We start from the raw sequence: 15328 nt of genomic DNA on the forward strand, positions 1-15328 counted from the left end.
CAACAGATTCAACGCAATCCCAATCAGAATCCCAATCAGAATCCCAATGACATTCTTCACAGAAACAGAACAAAGAATCCTAAAATTCATATGAGTCCACAAAAGACCCTGAATAGCTAAAGCATCCTGAGAAAAAGAACAAAGCTGGAGGCATCACAATCCCTGGCTTCAAAATATACTACAAAGCTACAGTAATCAAAACAGCATGGTACTGGTACAAAAACAGACACACAGATCAACAGAACAGAACTGAAAGCCCAGAAATAAAACCACACATCTACGGACAGCTAATTTTCAACAAAGGAGCCAAGAACATACAATGGAGAAAGGAAAGTCTCTTCAACAAACGGTGTTGGGAAAACTGGACAGCCACATGCAAAAGAATGAAAGTAGACCATTATCTTTTGCTGTACACAAAAATTAACTCAAAATGGATCAAAGACTTGAAGGTAAGATGTGAAACCATAAAATTTCTGGAAGAAAATATCGTCAGTACACTCTTTGACGTTGGTCTTAGAAGGATCTTTTTGAATACCATATCTACTTGGACAAGGGAAACAGAAAAAATAAACAAATGAGACTTCAACAGACTGAAGAGCTTCTGGAAGGCAAAGGAAACCAAAAACAAAATGAAAAGACAACCCACCAATAGGGAGAAAATATTTGCAAATCATATATCCGACAAAGGATTAATCCTCAAAATATATAAAGAGCTCATACAACTCAACCACAAAAAACCAAAAAACTGATCAAAAAATGGACAGAGAATACCAACAGACATTTTTCCAAAGAAGATATACAGATGGCCAACAGGCACATGAAAAGATGTTCAACATCACTAATCATCAGGGAAATGCAAATCAAAAGTACACTGAGATATCACCTCACACCCGTTAGAATGGGTATAATCGCTAAGACTAAAAATAGCAAATTTTGGAGAGGGCGTGGAGAAAAGGGGACCCTCATACACTGCCAGTGGGAATGCAAACTTGTCCAGCCACTATGGAAAACGGTATAGAGATTCCCCAAAAAAATCAAAAATAGAAATATCATATGACCCAGCTATCCCACTACTGAGTATTTATCCAAAGAACTTGAAGTCAACAATTCAAAGGGACTTATGCACCCCCACATTCACTGTTGCATTATTCACAATAGCCAAGAAGTGGAAGCAACCCAAGTGCCCATCAACTGATGAATGGATAGAGAAGATGTGGTATATATACACAGTGGAATACTACTCAGCCATAAAAAAGACAAACTCGTCCCATTTGCAACAACATGGATGGACCTTGAGGGTATATGTTAAGTGAAATAAGCCAGATAGAGAATGACAAATACCATATTATTTCACTCATATGTGAAAGATAAACCAACGCATGGACAAAGAGAACATATTAGTTGTTACCAGAAGGGAAGGGGGCTGAGGGTGGGCATAAGGGGTAAAGGGGCACATTTATATGGTGAATGACAATAATGTACAACTGAAATTTCACAATATTAGAAACTATTATGATCTCAATAAAAAATTTAATGACTGAGCTGGTGAGGATAAGAAGAAACAGATAAACAGGCATTCTCACATACTGCTGGTGGTAGTATAAATTTAAACCACTTTTATGGGGAGCAATTCGACAACATATTAAATTTACAAACGCATATACCTTGTGACTCAGCAATTCTGTGTACGGGAATTTATCCCACTGATATCTCACCTTTATGCAAAAAAGGCATGCCCAAGGTTGCTCACTGTGCATTATGCGTATTAACAAAAGACTGGAAACAAATGAAATGTCCACCGAAAGGGGACTGATTAAAGAAATTATGGTCCCATCTCACCCCATAAAAAGAATAAAGGTTTTTGTGAGTTAACTGATACAGAATAATTTTAAGAGCTATTGTGGAGTAAATGAAACATGTTGTACAACAGTGGCTAAAGTAAGCAACTATTTGTGTGAAAACAGGGGCATGTGTGTGTGTATAACTTGTAACTTGTGCTTACAGCTGTGTAGCACATCTCTGAAAACCCACCCAAGAAATGGTGACCTTGGTTTTCTCCGAGAAGGAGAAAAGAGCAGTGGGACAGAGACTTTTCTGCATAAACCCTTTGGTATATCTTGGATTTTAAGCAATGTAAATATGTTACTCTTTTCAAAAACAGTTAATTAATTAAAATTTTAGAGGCCGGTCCAGTGGCGTAATGGTTAAGTTCGTGCACTCCGCCTCAGTGGCCTAGGGTTAGCAGGTTCGGATCCTGAGCATGACCTACTCATCAAGCCATGCTGAGACAGCATCCCACATGCAAAATAGAGGAAGATTGGCACAGATGTTAGCTCAACGACAGTCTTCCTCAAGCAAAAAGAGGAAGATTGGCAACAGATCAGGGCCAATCTTCCTCACCAAAAGAAAAAAAGTTTTTTAATTAAATAAATGGCTACAGTAAACCAGCAAATCAGTCTCTATCCAAAATTACCTACTAGTCAAAATGCTTGAAAACATATTCAACATTAAATTTATAAGAACTTGAGATCAGTAATAAATAAGGATATAAAACCAAAAAAAGGGGGGCGTACTGAAATAGCATACAACTGTTTAGAATCAAGCAGCCAGTGCGTGTGCGCGTGTGAAGAGTCCCTGCTCTGTTGTGACAGCACGGCGGTCTCATGACAGGACCATCATGCACGGCCCCCTGAGCATCTGCCCGCTTCAGACTGAATCCTGGGACGCCTCCCTCCAGCCCGGCGCAGGAGACACTGGGACGGAGGGTGCAGGATGGGGAAGTCACTACTTCCCTTCTGAATAGTTGTGGGTTTACAAGCAGGTTAGTGCTTATGATGAAAAGATTCTTCAAGGCATTCGGTACATCCCAGAGAAGGAGGCCCACACGGCCTTCCTCAGGCCAAGCCTGCGTAGAAAACAGACGCAAGTGCTGGTTAGGGAAGTGGAGGCAGGGAGAGTGGAGCTCAGTGCCTTCCCGGATCCGCAGGCCGCTCCCCGACGCTGACTCCGCAGCAGTCTGGTGCGCCGAAGAGCTGGGGCTTATTCTGGAGCAAGTTGCTTCTGTCTGAGGCTTCACCTTTCTCGCCTGTAAAGCAGGATGCTGTGATAACGTGAAGTGAGATGCGGAAAGCGCCCCTTTGCCCATGGCGTGGCAGCTGTGGGCCTCCGGATCCCGGCTGCTGTTGTCATTACCTCCTGACTCTACCTCGTGCTTCTCCCCGGCTCCAGTCGCTCACCTACTTGACCTCTCCTAGAGTGTGCACCCCTTGAAGGCAGGTTTTTAAAGTGCTTTTAATTATTTTTCTCCCCTGCTGACAAAAATAGTACATTCTTGCGGGGTGGGGGGGACTAAAACTCTGTCTTTATCTCAATCCCTAAAGATAATCATTGTGGATCGTGGTTTCTGCCGACTCCTCTGGAACAGGGGTTGGGCCCACTCTGAGGCCCCTGTCTGTAAGGGGCCAATAGTAAATATTGTGGGCTTTGTGGCCATGGGGTCTCTGTCACAACTACTCAACTTTGTCCTTAGGGCAGGGAAGCAGCCCTGGAGGACGCCCACACGGACGCGGGTGGCAGTGTTCCAGTAACACTTTGTTCACCAAAACAGGTTGCAGCCGGACTCGGCCCTGGGACCGACCTGTGCCGCTCCTGATGTAGAAGAGTGCTTGCTGTTTAGTTGAAGTATAATGTGAACCACATATGTGATTTTATGTTTTCTTATACTAAAAACAACAGTTTCTTAAAAAAGTAAAATCAATTTCAATGATGTTTTATTTAATCCAATAAATCTGAAATGTTATCATTTCAACACACAATCAAAATAAAGTTTTTGAAATATTTTACATTCTTGTTTTCACACTGTCTTCGAAATTCGCTGTGACTTCTGTACTTACAGACTTCTCGGTTTGGAGCAGCCGCAGTTCAGCTGTTCAGGAGCCACGTGTGGCTAGTAGACCCGTGCTGGACACAGGGGCGCATGCTGAACAGCTCAGCTGTCAAATCTGGATAGACTTTGTAGCCATATAATTACATAAATTTAAAAAACAAAAGTAGTATAATATATGTGCTTTTTCACTGAATAATCTTTCTTGGCCATCTTTCCTTATCATTCCATCAAGATCAGCCCTTTTTTTGGACAATTACAGTATTCCACTGTTTCGATTTATCATAGTCTACGTTATCAGTCCCCTATTGGTGGACATTTGTATTTTTCCTAATTTTAAATATTTTAAATTATTTAAAGCAGTTCAGGGATTGTCCTTTTACATATAAGTGTTGGCACCTATGGGTGAATATTTCCAGAATAGATTCTTGGGAGTGGAATTGCTGAGTCAAAAGCTGTGATGACTGTAAATAGTAAGTTTTTCTTGGTATTCCAGCATGCTGGCTCTCAACGGATAATTGTTAAATGAATGGATAAATAAAAGTCTGACACTGTGAAAGAGAGAGAGAGAAATAATGCAGATTAAAGCAGGAACAGTTGACTGCACGTGAAGGAGACACATGTTGAAACACCTGCGTCGGTAGTGGAAGGTATTTTTTTCAGTGTTCAGTTAAACTCCTCCAGGCTGAGGCAGGTTCCGATGCTCTCCGTGTCCCCGTGTCCCGGGTCTCGGGCTGGGACGTCTGTGTTACCTGGAGAAGTTGTTCTCCACATTCGAAGGCCCAGGTGAGGCACAGTCTCCCCTGGTGTGGGCAGTTTCTGGTTGCAGGTGGGGCGTAATGAGAGGTGTTGCCTCCCCCAGGGGCGCTGGGAAGACCCCCGCTCTTTGGGCATCAGACAGCTCCCGGGGTTCTGGAGCCCCATCCGTGGAGGTCTCTGACACCAAACCCGCTGCTCTTCTTTCTCCCCCATCCCCACCGTGGCAAACAAGCTTCCACTCTCTGAAGGGCAAGTCCAGGAATGGAAATCCGACTGTGAAAATCTGAATTGATCTTGAGATCTTTCCTGTCGCTCCACCGCCTGTCCTTCAGCCCAGCACCTCTGGTCACGCTCTCACCTGCCTGCTCTGCTCTGGCCGGCCTCCCACCCCACATCCCCCCTCTTCTCTAGTCCACCCACCCTCCTCACCAGCTCTGTCCTGAAACCTGGCTTTCCCATAGCCCTCTGGAAGGCAGGGCCTGGCTGCCTCTCCTGGGACACAGTCGGCACTTAACGGGTGTCAGCTGAGTGAGAGGACAAAACAATCACCAGACTTTCCAGCTTGCCATCGCTGGCTGCCCACAGGGACTAACTCAGTGGACAAGCATGGATCAAGGGCCAGCCATGTGCCAGGTGCCCTGTCAGGTGAAGGAGAGAGACAGGGCGTCTAAGTTCACGGATGGTGATCTCAGGTCCTTTTCTGATCATATCTCACACTTCACAGCTCCCCAACACCCCTGGATCATTCTGTGCTGTTTTTCACTCAAATACTTATTTGAGCACCTACTATGTGCTAGCATCATGCTAAATATGGCTGTCTAATTTAGTCCTCACAAGAACCTTCCAAGGAAGGTAATACCGGCCCTCCATTACACATGGGGAATGTAAGATTAGGTGACTGGCCCAAATCTATGCCTGCCCATTAGTGAGCGGGGCCAGTGTCCCACCCCAGGCCTGCTTTGCTCATGCCCACACCCTGTTCATCCTGGAGCTCAGTGGCCAGGCAAGGAAGCAGGTGACTCTTCAGGGACAAGGGCAGAGCCTCCCAGATCAGGCAACCCCAGGAGCCCAGCGGGAAATCTCTGCGTGTGGCTGCAGGGCTGTCCCATTTGGCTGGGGAACTAAGAAGAAGGATAGTGAGAGATGAGCCTGGAGGGAGCTGACCGCCGAGTCCCTTGAACTGCTTTCCTCTGGGTCCCTGATCTGTTCCTCACACAATCACTGTGACTTGCCATGACAGACTTCTCTGTCTGCATTACCTGGCTGGTTTGCACGTGCTCCTGAAGGGCCCGGGTGAGAAGCTTGTCCCAGCTGCCATGGCTAGCGCTGGGCTGAGACTCGAATCTAGAGGACCTAAGCTTAGTTTCCAGGGTACAGTGAGTTTTAGTTTTTGAAACAGAGCAAAGGTCGGTGGTGTTACAGCTCCTCGGTGCTGCATCAGAGGATGCAGCCTGTCTACAGACGGACTCCACAGCATGTGTACAGAGGCGGCTGCGGCCCCGCCATCGGCCTCGCCTCATTTTCAAGCCCTGCGTCTCCACCTCCCTCCTGCTCCTGAGCCTCTCACAGCTGCCAACTCTCTCCCTCCCAAGGCCATGCCTGCGGAGCAAGGAAAGAAAAACAAGAGGAAGTCGTTTGGACAAAATAAGAGCTCATAGATCCAGGCAAAATTATTGTAATCAGAACCACAGATGGTCCTCTGGCCAGGAGGGGAAGTTCTGGCAAATAACAACGCTCACATTCTTCTTTTTCTCCCCAGTTCTGCTTTTAGCATGTACTTCTCTGCCCTGACCATGTTTAAAATCTTGCCAGAGGCAGGGACACAGAGGGAAAACATTCCTGCCTATAAACACAGGGAAAAGCTTCATGGAAGAGACGGGATTCTGAGACATATTGGGATTGGCAGCAGGAAAATCCAGCGCTCTGGAAACGACAACCCCAGCGTTAGGTCCCTCGGGAGACGCACCTCTTGCTCGGCCTGAGTGTTGCCTCAGCCTCTTTTCTCCCAGCTTGAAGCCACAGGAAGGACAGTTCATTCATTTACTCAGTAGTCAGTGGACCCTCACTATTTACAGGGGACTTGAAGAGATCCCAATGACCTCCAGGCAGCAGGGAAGACAAACCTGCGCAGGAGTGACTGTGGGGCCACGTGGATGGTGAACGCAACCCCAGGGGACCTCTCAGCCTCGGTTCTGCTGCTCTCCGCCTGGCATCCAGGCTGAAGTCTCCGGCAAAACCCCACTTAAGTGCATCTCTGTCCCCTCCCCATCCTTCACATGGCACCCGCTTCACCCTCCGGAGAAGTCTGGGCCTGGACCCCCGCCCTGCTGGATGTGGAGGAAGCAGGACCAGTGCAGAGGACAGGAGGCTGGCCCTGGTTGACACTGAGCTGTGCCTACACAGAGCTGACCTGCCGGATCCAGACCGGTCACTCTCTCCCCTGCCCCCAGCCACGTCCAGAGCGCACAACAGCGCCATCTCTTCTTCTCACGGTCAGTGATGGGGATGCTGGCCACATGGTCCCACCTCACAGTCGGGGAGGTCCGATAATGACCCACCCACATTCGAGGTGTGTCTACCTGGAAACTCGGCTCCTGCTCCATCTCCTTAGCGTTGCTGTTCCTCTTCTTCAGATGAGGAAACTGGGACCCCGAGTGAATCGCCCAGAGACAAAGAGCTGGTTTGAGGCTGAGATCTTGCAAGCTGCAGTCCCTGGCGTCTTCTGCTCTCAAATGTGGCATCTCCTCCTTCCAGCTGGACTCGTTGGCCCAGCTCCGTTTCGTCCTGGCAGTGGGTCAGGAGGCCCTGAGTAAGAACGCAGAAAACCATCAACTTTAATCCAGCAATTCCACTCCTAGATATTTGCCCAAGAGAGAGAGACCATATGCCCTCAAGACGTGGACGTGATTGTTTTTTGCATCTTTATTCATAATAATCAAAAACTGAAAACAGCCCAGGTGTCCATGGGCAGATGACTACATAAAGTGCGGAAGGTCCCTGCAAGGAATATTACTCGTTAATAAGAAGGGACAAGCTACTGATAAATGTAACAACATGGATGAGTCTCACAGACATTGTTCTGAGCGCAAGAAGCCAGATAGGAATACCTACTGTATGAGTCTGCTTTTATGAAGTTCTTGAGCAGGCAAAATGAGAAATCCGATCAGCGTTTGCTGCAGGGACTGGCAGACGGGGCTGGGAGGAGTATGGGGGAGGGGAGTAACTGGCAAGGGGCAGGAGAGGCCATTCCGGGGGATGAGAGTGTCCTGTGTCTTGATGGGGTTGCGGATTACAGGCAGGTGTGCATTTGCTATGACCGATCAATCTGTATACTTAGGAGCTGTGCACCCCAATAATGTAAGTTGTATCCAAGTTTTAAAAATAGAAAAAAACGGTAGTGCATGACTGTTGCAAAACTTTATAAAGAAGTAATGAAGTTAGCAAAATTATTATTTTCCTATATCCTAATGTCATACCTCTGAGCTGACTGTTATGTGTGCGTTATTTCATGCAGTAACCTTCCAGACAGTCTTCCTAGCTGCGGACTTCCTCATAATTGGCTCCTCGTCCACTGGCTGTCACCTGCTCGGGACCACTTGGAGAGCTAACGGAAGGCTTTCGCGCCTGGCAACAACAGTGAAGTGGCCACTGCTGAGCGTCAACCAGTCCCTGTTTTCATGTCAAATATTGACTGTTTTTCCATGTTCAACTGCTTGGGAAGATTCTGTGGGTACCACTAAGGGGTAACAGAATACTCGGGTGACGCCATATTTTTCTGAATGGTTTTCTCTTAAGGAAGCCGCATCCCCTCACCCTCCTCCTCGCGGGGCCTGTCTCCTCATCCTTGCCCCTCTCTTCTTGACGTCTAAGGTGATGCTGCTTAATCCCCATTGCCTTTTTTCCATCTCAACTGTGCACAACGCTTCATCCTCATAGGCTTGAGCCCTCCTGAGGTGTGTGGAGAGTGTTGACCTCTCGCAGGCTAGATCAGTGGTTCCTCAGGAGTGAGGTCCCCTCTTAAAGTCTCAACGCCCCAAAGACATTCCCCATGCCACTTTTAATGTCTATCGAACAAGAAAATACATGGAAGGGAAAGCTCCTATTAATTAAATGTAATGTCTTTAAATGGATTTGCATTTTATTAGCTATGACAGTATCTACATGCATTAAAATAGTAACAGCAGCCGCTATTAATTGTGTACTTGTCATGAGCCAGCTGTTTTGCTAAGTGTCCACATGCATTATCTGTAATCCATCCCACAGCCCCACAGAGTGGAAACCATTGTCATTCTCCTTGTATAGAGGAGTAAACTGAGGCGCAGAGAAGTTCACCAACCTGTCCAAGCTCATGCTGAGGGGAGGCGGTGGCCTGAGCACTCAGTCTGACGGGCATGAAGGGTTTAGTGCCACTCCGTCCATCTTGCCTCCTTTCTTTACTTACTCTGTGGACGTTTGGGAGCCTGTGAAGCCTCCAGCCCCGACTTAACTCGGCCTCATGGGAATCTGAGGCCACCCGGAGGGAGTCACTCACCTGGGGGCTGAGCGCTCGGCTTGGAGTTCACCAGCACAGGATCCTCCTAAATCCAGCCTCCTGCTTTTCATATCTCAGCCCCTGGGCTCCCAGTGCTTGAGTTCGCCTCTGCCGGTCTGGCTGGTCCCAGTGGCCCCAGAGGCCAAGGGGTTAACAGTTGAGGACCTGTTTGCAGATCATTAGAACAATAATCACCTTGCTCGGTAACCTGATCCACCTCGAGAGGAGGTCTGGATTTTAGCAAACACTCTAAGTGGCCTGGTGTAAAGTGGAGGGGAGGAGCAGGTTTGCCTAAACTGCACTTCTCAGCGGCAATGGGAATTGTGCGGTGGTCAAGCCAGGCCCAAGGGCAGACTCCCGAGCCCAGGTGGCCAGGCTCACACTTGTCCGGCTGCTTCTTTCCCTACCAGCCCCCACACAGCTGCTTTCCCCGGCCCGCCAGGGGAGAGCCAGTAACTGTCTATCCGGCATCCACTTGACCAAGGTTGTCCCGGATCTTCACCGTGTGCTCGATGCACCGTCTTCTTTCATCTGCACCACTAAGCACTGTTGCTAGAGTAACTCCCACTTCACAGGCGAGAGAGACAGATGTGGAGACAGCTGCGTAGGAGCCCGCGCTGATGTCCAACTTTTAGGAATCTGGCAAGCCAGTGGTTAAATTCGGCCATTATTAAAAATTAAATAAACTTATAATTAAGTAAATTATATTAAAAACAATAAATAATCAATACTCAAAATTCACCAATCATCTTTTACATTCCACTAGTACCCGTGCCTTGGAGGTTGCGTCCACAGCATTGCATCTGCTGTGTCACAGTGTCCACTGCACTCCATTTTGTATCACCATGTTGCAGCTTGAAATCCACTGTGGTGGGATATTTACACCGCAGAAATGGGCCAAAGTACAGATCAGGGCTTGTGTTTTTCCCCCAAGAGCCGGTTGTTAGACATTTGCCCGTACCGCTGTGCTGGGAGAGGTCACTCACTCGACAAGGTCACAGGCTCGTGGTGGAGCTGAGCACGGAGTGCGACTCCAGAGAGCTCACCACACTCCTCTGCCTCCTAAAAATAATAAAGGGGCCAACAGGTTAACTGCCAGGAAATAAAGAGCTGAAGGAGGGTTAATGATTAAGGATTAGAAGAGACTTAAAGACACATCACGCAATCACAGTACGTACACCTTATTTGGGTTCTGGTTAAAATAAAATAAAAAGGGGCCATCCCCATGGACGAGCGGTTAAGTTCATGTGCTCCGCTTTGGTGGCCCGGGGTTCAGTGGGTCAGATCCCGGGTGTGGATCTACACACTGCTCATCAAACCATGCTCTGGCAGCATCCCACATAGAAAATAGAGGAATATTGGCAACAGGTGTTAGCTTAGGGACAATCTTCCTCATGAAACAAAACAAAACAAAACAAAAACCCTCCAGGTTAACGGCTGCATTAGCAACAGACTTTAACAGGCAAGCTCTTCCCGGCCTGGCCAATGCCCACTCCTCAGGTGTCTCTGATCCACTCCACCCCCTTCATCTGAGGCCCTAGTTTTAATGAGGTTTGTTCTTGAAACCTCAAATCTCTTGGAGAAACAACTATTTTAATTTTCACCTTCCACCTACGGCCGTGTGACTGTAAATAGCCACCCGCTAGACCCGCTTTATCAACTGCAGATGTGGTGCGATTAATGAACTCGATGCAGCCTCTGCGCACAAGCTGCTTAACTTCAACCCATTGCAGTTCTGGTTTACTTAGCAGATGCGGCCCAGACTGTTACCTCCCTCTGGAGGGGCCGTCCAGGCAGATGAATTCATTCGTTGGTGTTTGCAGAGCGGCAGGAAACCTAAAAAAGCATTAGGTGAGTTTTTATTTTTATTTATTTATTGACTTTTTGTTTAAAAGGGACCCTTTGCTGTGGGCTGAGCACGCGTCCGATTGTGCTGCTGTCTCCAGACGCCCCCTCCAGCGCTTCTCTCTCTCATTTCTGCTATTTCTCCCAACTGGAAAACTTTGGACCTTGTCCCAGTGGATGGAAAGGTCTGTCTGCCCATCACATGGGATATTTAAGGATTTTCAGTCTTTTTGGTTTAAATGCCAAATGCTTCCTGCGTCCTCCTGTTGCCTCCAGGCAGCCGGCCAGCCTTCTGTCTGGCCTTCCCCACTTCCCTCTCTCCATCCCTCCCTTCTTTTTTAAAAACAGTCTTATTGAGGGGTTAAGTTTCAGCCTCAGCGGCCCAGGGTTTGCAGGTTTGGATCCCAGGCGTGGACCTACACACCGCTCATCAAGCCATGCTGTGGCGGTGACCCACCTACATAATAGAGGAAAATGGGCACAGATGTTGGCTCAGGGCCAGTCTTCCTCAGCAAAAAGAGGAGGATTGGCAGCAGATGTCAGCTTGGGGCTTATCTCCCTCACCAAAAAGAACCACAACAGTCCTATTGAGAATTTGGCAAGACACAGCAAGGGCATCCTTTTCTAGAAACTGCACTTCCCAGAACTCTGGGGAACGGGAGAAGGAAAGGAGTGGTCATCTTGTAGAGACAGAAGGAAGGACAGAGTGGAGAGAAGAACGTTTGGGGAGGGGGCATGGCACTTGAACTCTGTCTCATGTTTTCAGATGTTGCCCCTAGAAGAGGATTTCCTGAGTGGCTCTAGATGGCCCTGAAGGTGAAACACAGGCCCCAGGGCCACGCTCCAACACAGCTGAGTCACAGCGTCTGGGATGGACTCTGGGGGTCTGTATTTTTAACAAGCTTCTCGTATGCCCTGGATGCCCACTAAGGGCTGAGAACCGTGTGTCCAGGTGGAAAGGCCCAGGGTCCTATTTCCTGACATCCTGTTAAGTGCCAGTGGCCGAGCGAGGGGAGATCGAGCCTGTTAAAGACCTGAGCCTCCACTGCTTTACACGAGTCGTATTTGCTGGGGGTTCAATGTGTGCCAGACGCTTCACTCTCCCCAGGCCCGAATCTGCATTCCTGTTACGCCCATTTCACAGATGAGGAAACTGACCTCGGGAGGCTCCGTGGGCTCCCGCATCACACCTGTGAAAGGCGATTCATCTAGACCCCTGCCTTTCTACTGAAGGCTGAGCTGACCCGTGGCCTCCCAGAAAGAACCGTGTGGGGAGTGCTTCCCACACCGGAAACAAACCTCCGACTTCACAGACAGTACAGTCTGTGTGGTCTCCTTCGCCCTGGGCTGTGTCGGCCTGTGTTTCACCCCTGAGGGCGTCAGGTCAGACGGCAGCCCTTGGCCTGGTGTGCCAAACCCACTGGGCGGGAGACCCCAGCCTTTCTCCGCTGGTTTGGGGATTCGGGATCTTTTTTAAAATTATTCAACACTAAAGATAAATCAGAAGTCTGTGACCAGTTTGGGGCTTTCTGTTGAGACGTTTCTGTGTTGTTTTACACACAATGTGTTTCTTTTCCTTAACATGAATGGGAAAATGCTGTATGTATCAATCCTGCAGTCAACCTTTTCCACGTGATGATTTGTCTTAGGCTTCCTTCTTCATCTGCCTGGTGGTTCTTTCTGTTTTCTTCTGCAGTTTTAATAGTAAAGGCACACTGGAGAAGTTCAGTGATGAGAGAGGAAGGAAGAATATTTCTTAAGCATAATTAAAGATTAAAAAAATGCTATTTATTTTGGAATCCAAGTTTGGAAATACTTGTTTTTTTCACTGTGGTTAAATATCTGTTACATAAAATTGGCTGCTTTAGCCATTTTTCAGTGCACAGATCAGTGACATTAAGGACATCCACGTTGTTGTGAAACCATCGCCACCATCCATCTCCACACCTTTTCCTTCTTCCCCAGCCGAGCTCTGTCCCCACGGAGCACCAACTCCCCTCCCTCCCGCAGCCCATTCTCCCTCTGTCTCTGTGAATTTGACTCCTGTAGGGACCTCGTGTGAGCGTAATCATACAGTATTTGTCCTCTTGCGCCTGGCTTGCTGCACTTAGCACCCCTTCTTCAAGGTCCTCCAAGCTATAGCACGCGTCAAACTGCCCGTCACTTTTGAGGCTCCATGTGTATGGACGGACCACACTTTGTTTACTTGTTCATCTGTTGATGGACACTCGGGTTGCTTCTACCTTTGGGCTATTATGAATAGGGCTGCTGTGAACATGGGTGTGCAAAGAATTGTTCGAGTCCCTGCTCTGAGTTCTTTTGGGTGTTTACCCAGAAGTGGAATTGTTGCATCACATGGTAATTCTATGTTAAGCGTTTTTTTTTTTTTTTTGAGGAAGATTATCCCTGAGCTAACATCAGTGCCAATCTTCCTCTATTTTGTATGTGGGACACCACCACAGCATGGCTTGATGAGCGGTGCATAGGTCTACACCTGGGATCTGAATCTGTGAACCCTGGGCTGCTGAAGTGGAGCACACAAATTTAACCACTGTGCCACTGGGCTGACCCCTATATTAACTATTTTTTTAACTATTACATAATATTCCATTATATCTTTTGTGTGTTTATTGGCAATTTAAGTTCTCCTTTCTGTAAACTGCCTAATTCTGGTATGATTTTTAATGGGATTTTAGGTGATCTTTACATAATCTGGATATTCTTTCTTTTATCTGTTATATCTATGGCAAATTATACACATTTAAAAATAAACTTCTACATCATTCCAGACCCAAGCATTTGTCCTTATCTCCTTGATGATTTAAGGGATATTTATTGATGAGCATTTTTATTATCATAAAAATGAGACCACACAGACAGGCAGCATGTGTATGCAGCATAGGGCCTGCCTCCTGGTGGGTGAGTAAATGTAAATGTTCACTGAATGACTAAATGAACTTCAGACAGCACATGGTTTCATTAGTGTTTCTTTTTTACAATTTACTGTGATCAGTCAAATCCAGAAACTAAATTAAACTCTTCCTGATGCCGCTCTGTGCAGTTTTCCTAAGGTTAACCTGTTCTACCAGTCTCAGAAAAAAGAATAAGCCAAATTACTATGAAAATAGTAGACAATTCAAGTTTCTGCTCTTTGCAAAGCACTGCAGGGAAACTGCACTGCAACAGGCTTTGTCAGAACAGGGACAGTTAGCGATCAAACAGCCCACAGATGAGAAAGGAAGAGGGTGGAAAGGGGCTGTGAGTCCAGCTCGGTTTTCCTCTTCCCCAGGAAAGGTCATGTCAACAGGAAGAGCCACCACTATTAAGGCTAAAGATGCACCAAATGATTTGCTGAACTCTGTACATCTGTTATTTAATCTTCATCATAATCCTGCAGGGGAGCCATTACCACCCCCATTTGACAGATGCAGAGGGCTCAGGAAAGCTAAGTCACTTGCTGAAGGTCACACAGCTCATGGTAAATGGTAGAGCTGAGCATTCATGCCAGTCCCTTTGGTGGCAGGCACCGAAATCTTCTTGACTGTTATCCTCTTCTGTGTCCCTGGCACCCCAATGCTGGATCAGGGTTACTAACAGGAGCCGTGGCCAGGAGTGGGTGACAGCCTGCGTATGTGTGTGGGAGCGGGCAGGAAGGGGATCTCATGGTTTTCCACGGGGCCCCAGGGTTGGGTGTGGGGAGGCAGGCTGGAGTGACTGTGTGTCTTTGAACCTCTGAGGTGCACAGTTTCCCTGGCCAAGACCCTCCTCCTGGGAGTGCTTCCCTGAGGAGCGGCTGGTCCTGGGGCCAGAGGAGCCTCCTAGGGCCACCATGATGGCTCCAACTTATTGTCCCTTGGGAACGGCTGTGTTCGTGTCCTTGGTGACCTTGCTCAACTGTAGCCCGCAGAGGTCTCTACCTTTTCCAGCTCTGACCGTGCATGGAGTTTGCAACCCGTGACTTAACCGGACTCATATGCGTCCCTGTATTGCTCCCTAGACTTTGTTCCTTGTCACACCAGACAAATAGTGTTACCTCTGGGGCTTGGCTTACGTTTTTTGTCCACAAGTCTTTTTAAATACCGTACTAGACCCAAATATTGACGGACAAAGTATATTTTTAGTGGGCAAGCATTTCAGGACTTCTGTAACCTTAGCTTGGCCGAGAATAACTAGTTCGAACAACTTTTCAGGAGGAGGAAGACAGTGGGGGCAGCAAAGGTGAGGGGAAGGACCCACATTTCACTCGGAGGCCTGAGAATCTGTCTTTTTGATGATGATAATTTAAAATGGATTTGGAATTATAATTCAAA

At 47.5% G+C, this 15328-nt stretch overlaps 1 long non-coding RNA gene across 1 annotated transcript; it reads right to left on the reverse strand.

Moving 5' to 3' along the window:
• Window positions 1-3752: 3752 nt before the first annotated feature.
• Window positions 3753-10249, reverse strand: LOC139076864 (uncharacterized). Its single transcript, XR_011528899.1, has 3 exons — window positions 9174-10249; window positions 7222-7447; window positions 3753-4434 (listed from the first exon to the last, which is right to left on the reverse strand). It is a non-coding gene; the product is annotated as an uncharacterized lncRNA (long non-coding RNA).
• Window positions 10250-15328: the final 5079 nt, after the last annotated feature.

This window comes from Equus przewalskii, chromosome 17 (genome assembly GCF_037783145.1).
Source record: "Equus przewalskii isolate Varuska chromosome 17, EquPr2, whole genome shotgun sequence".
In the NCBI taxonomy this organism is placed as follows: Eukaryota; Metazoa; Chordata; class Mammalia; order Perissodactyla; family Equidae; genus Equus; species Equus przewalskii.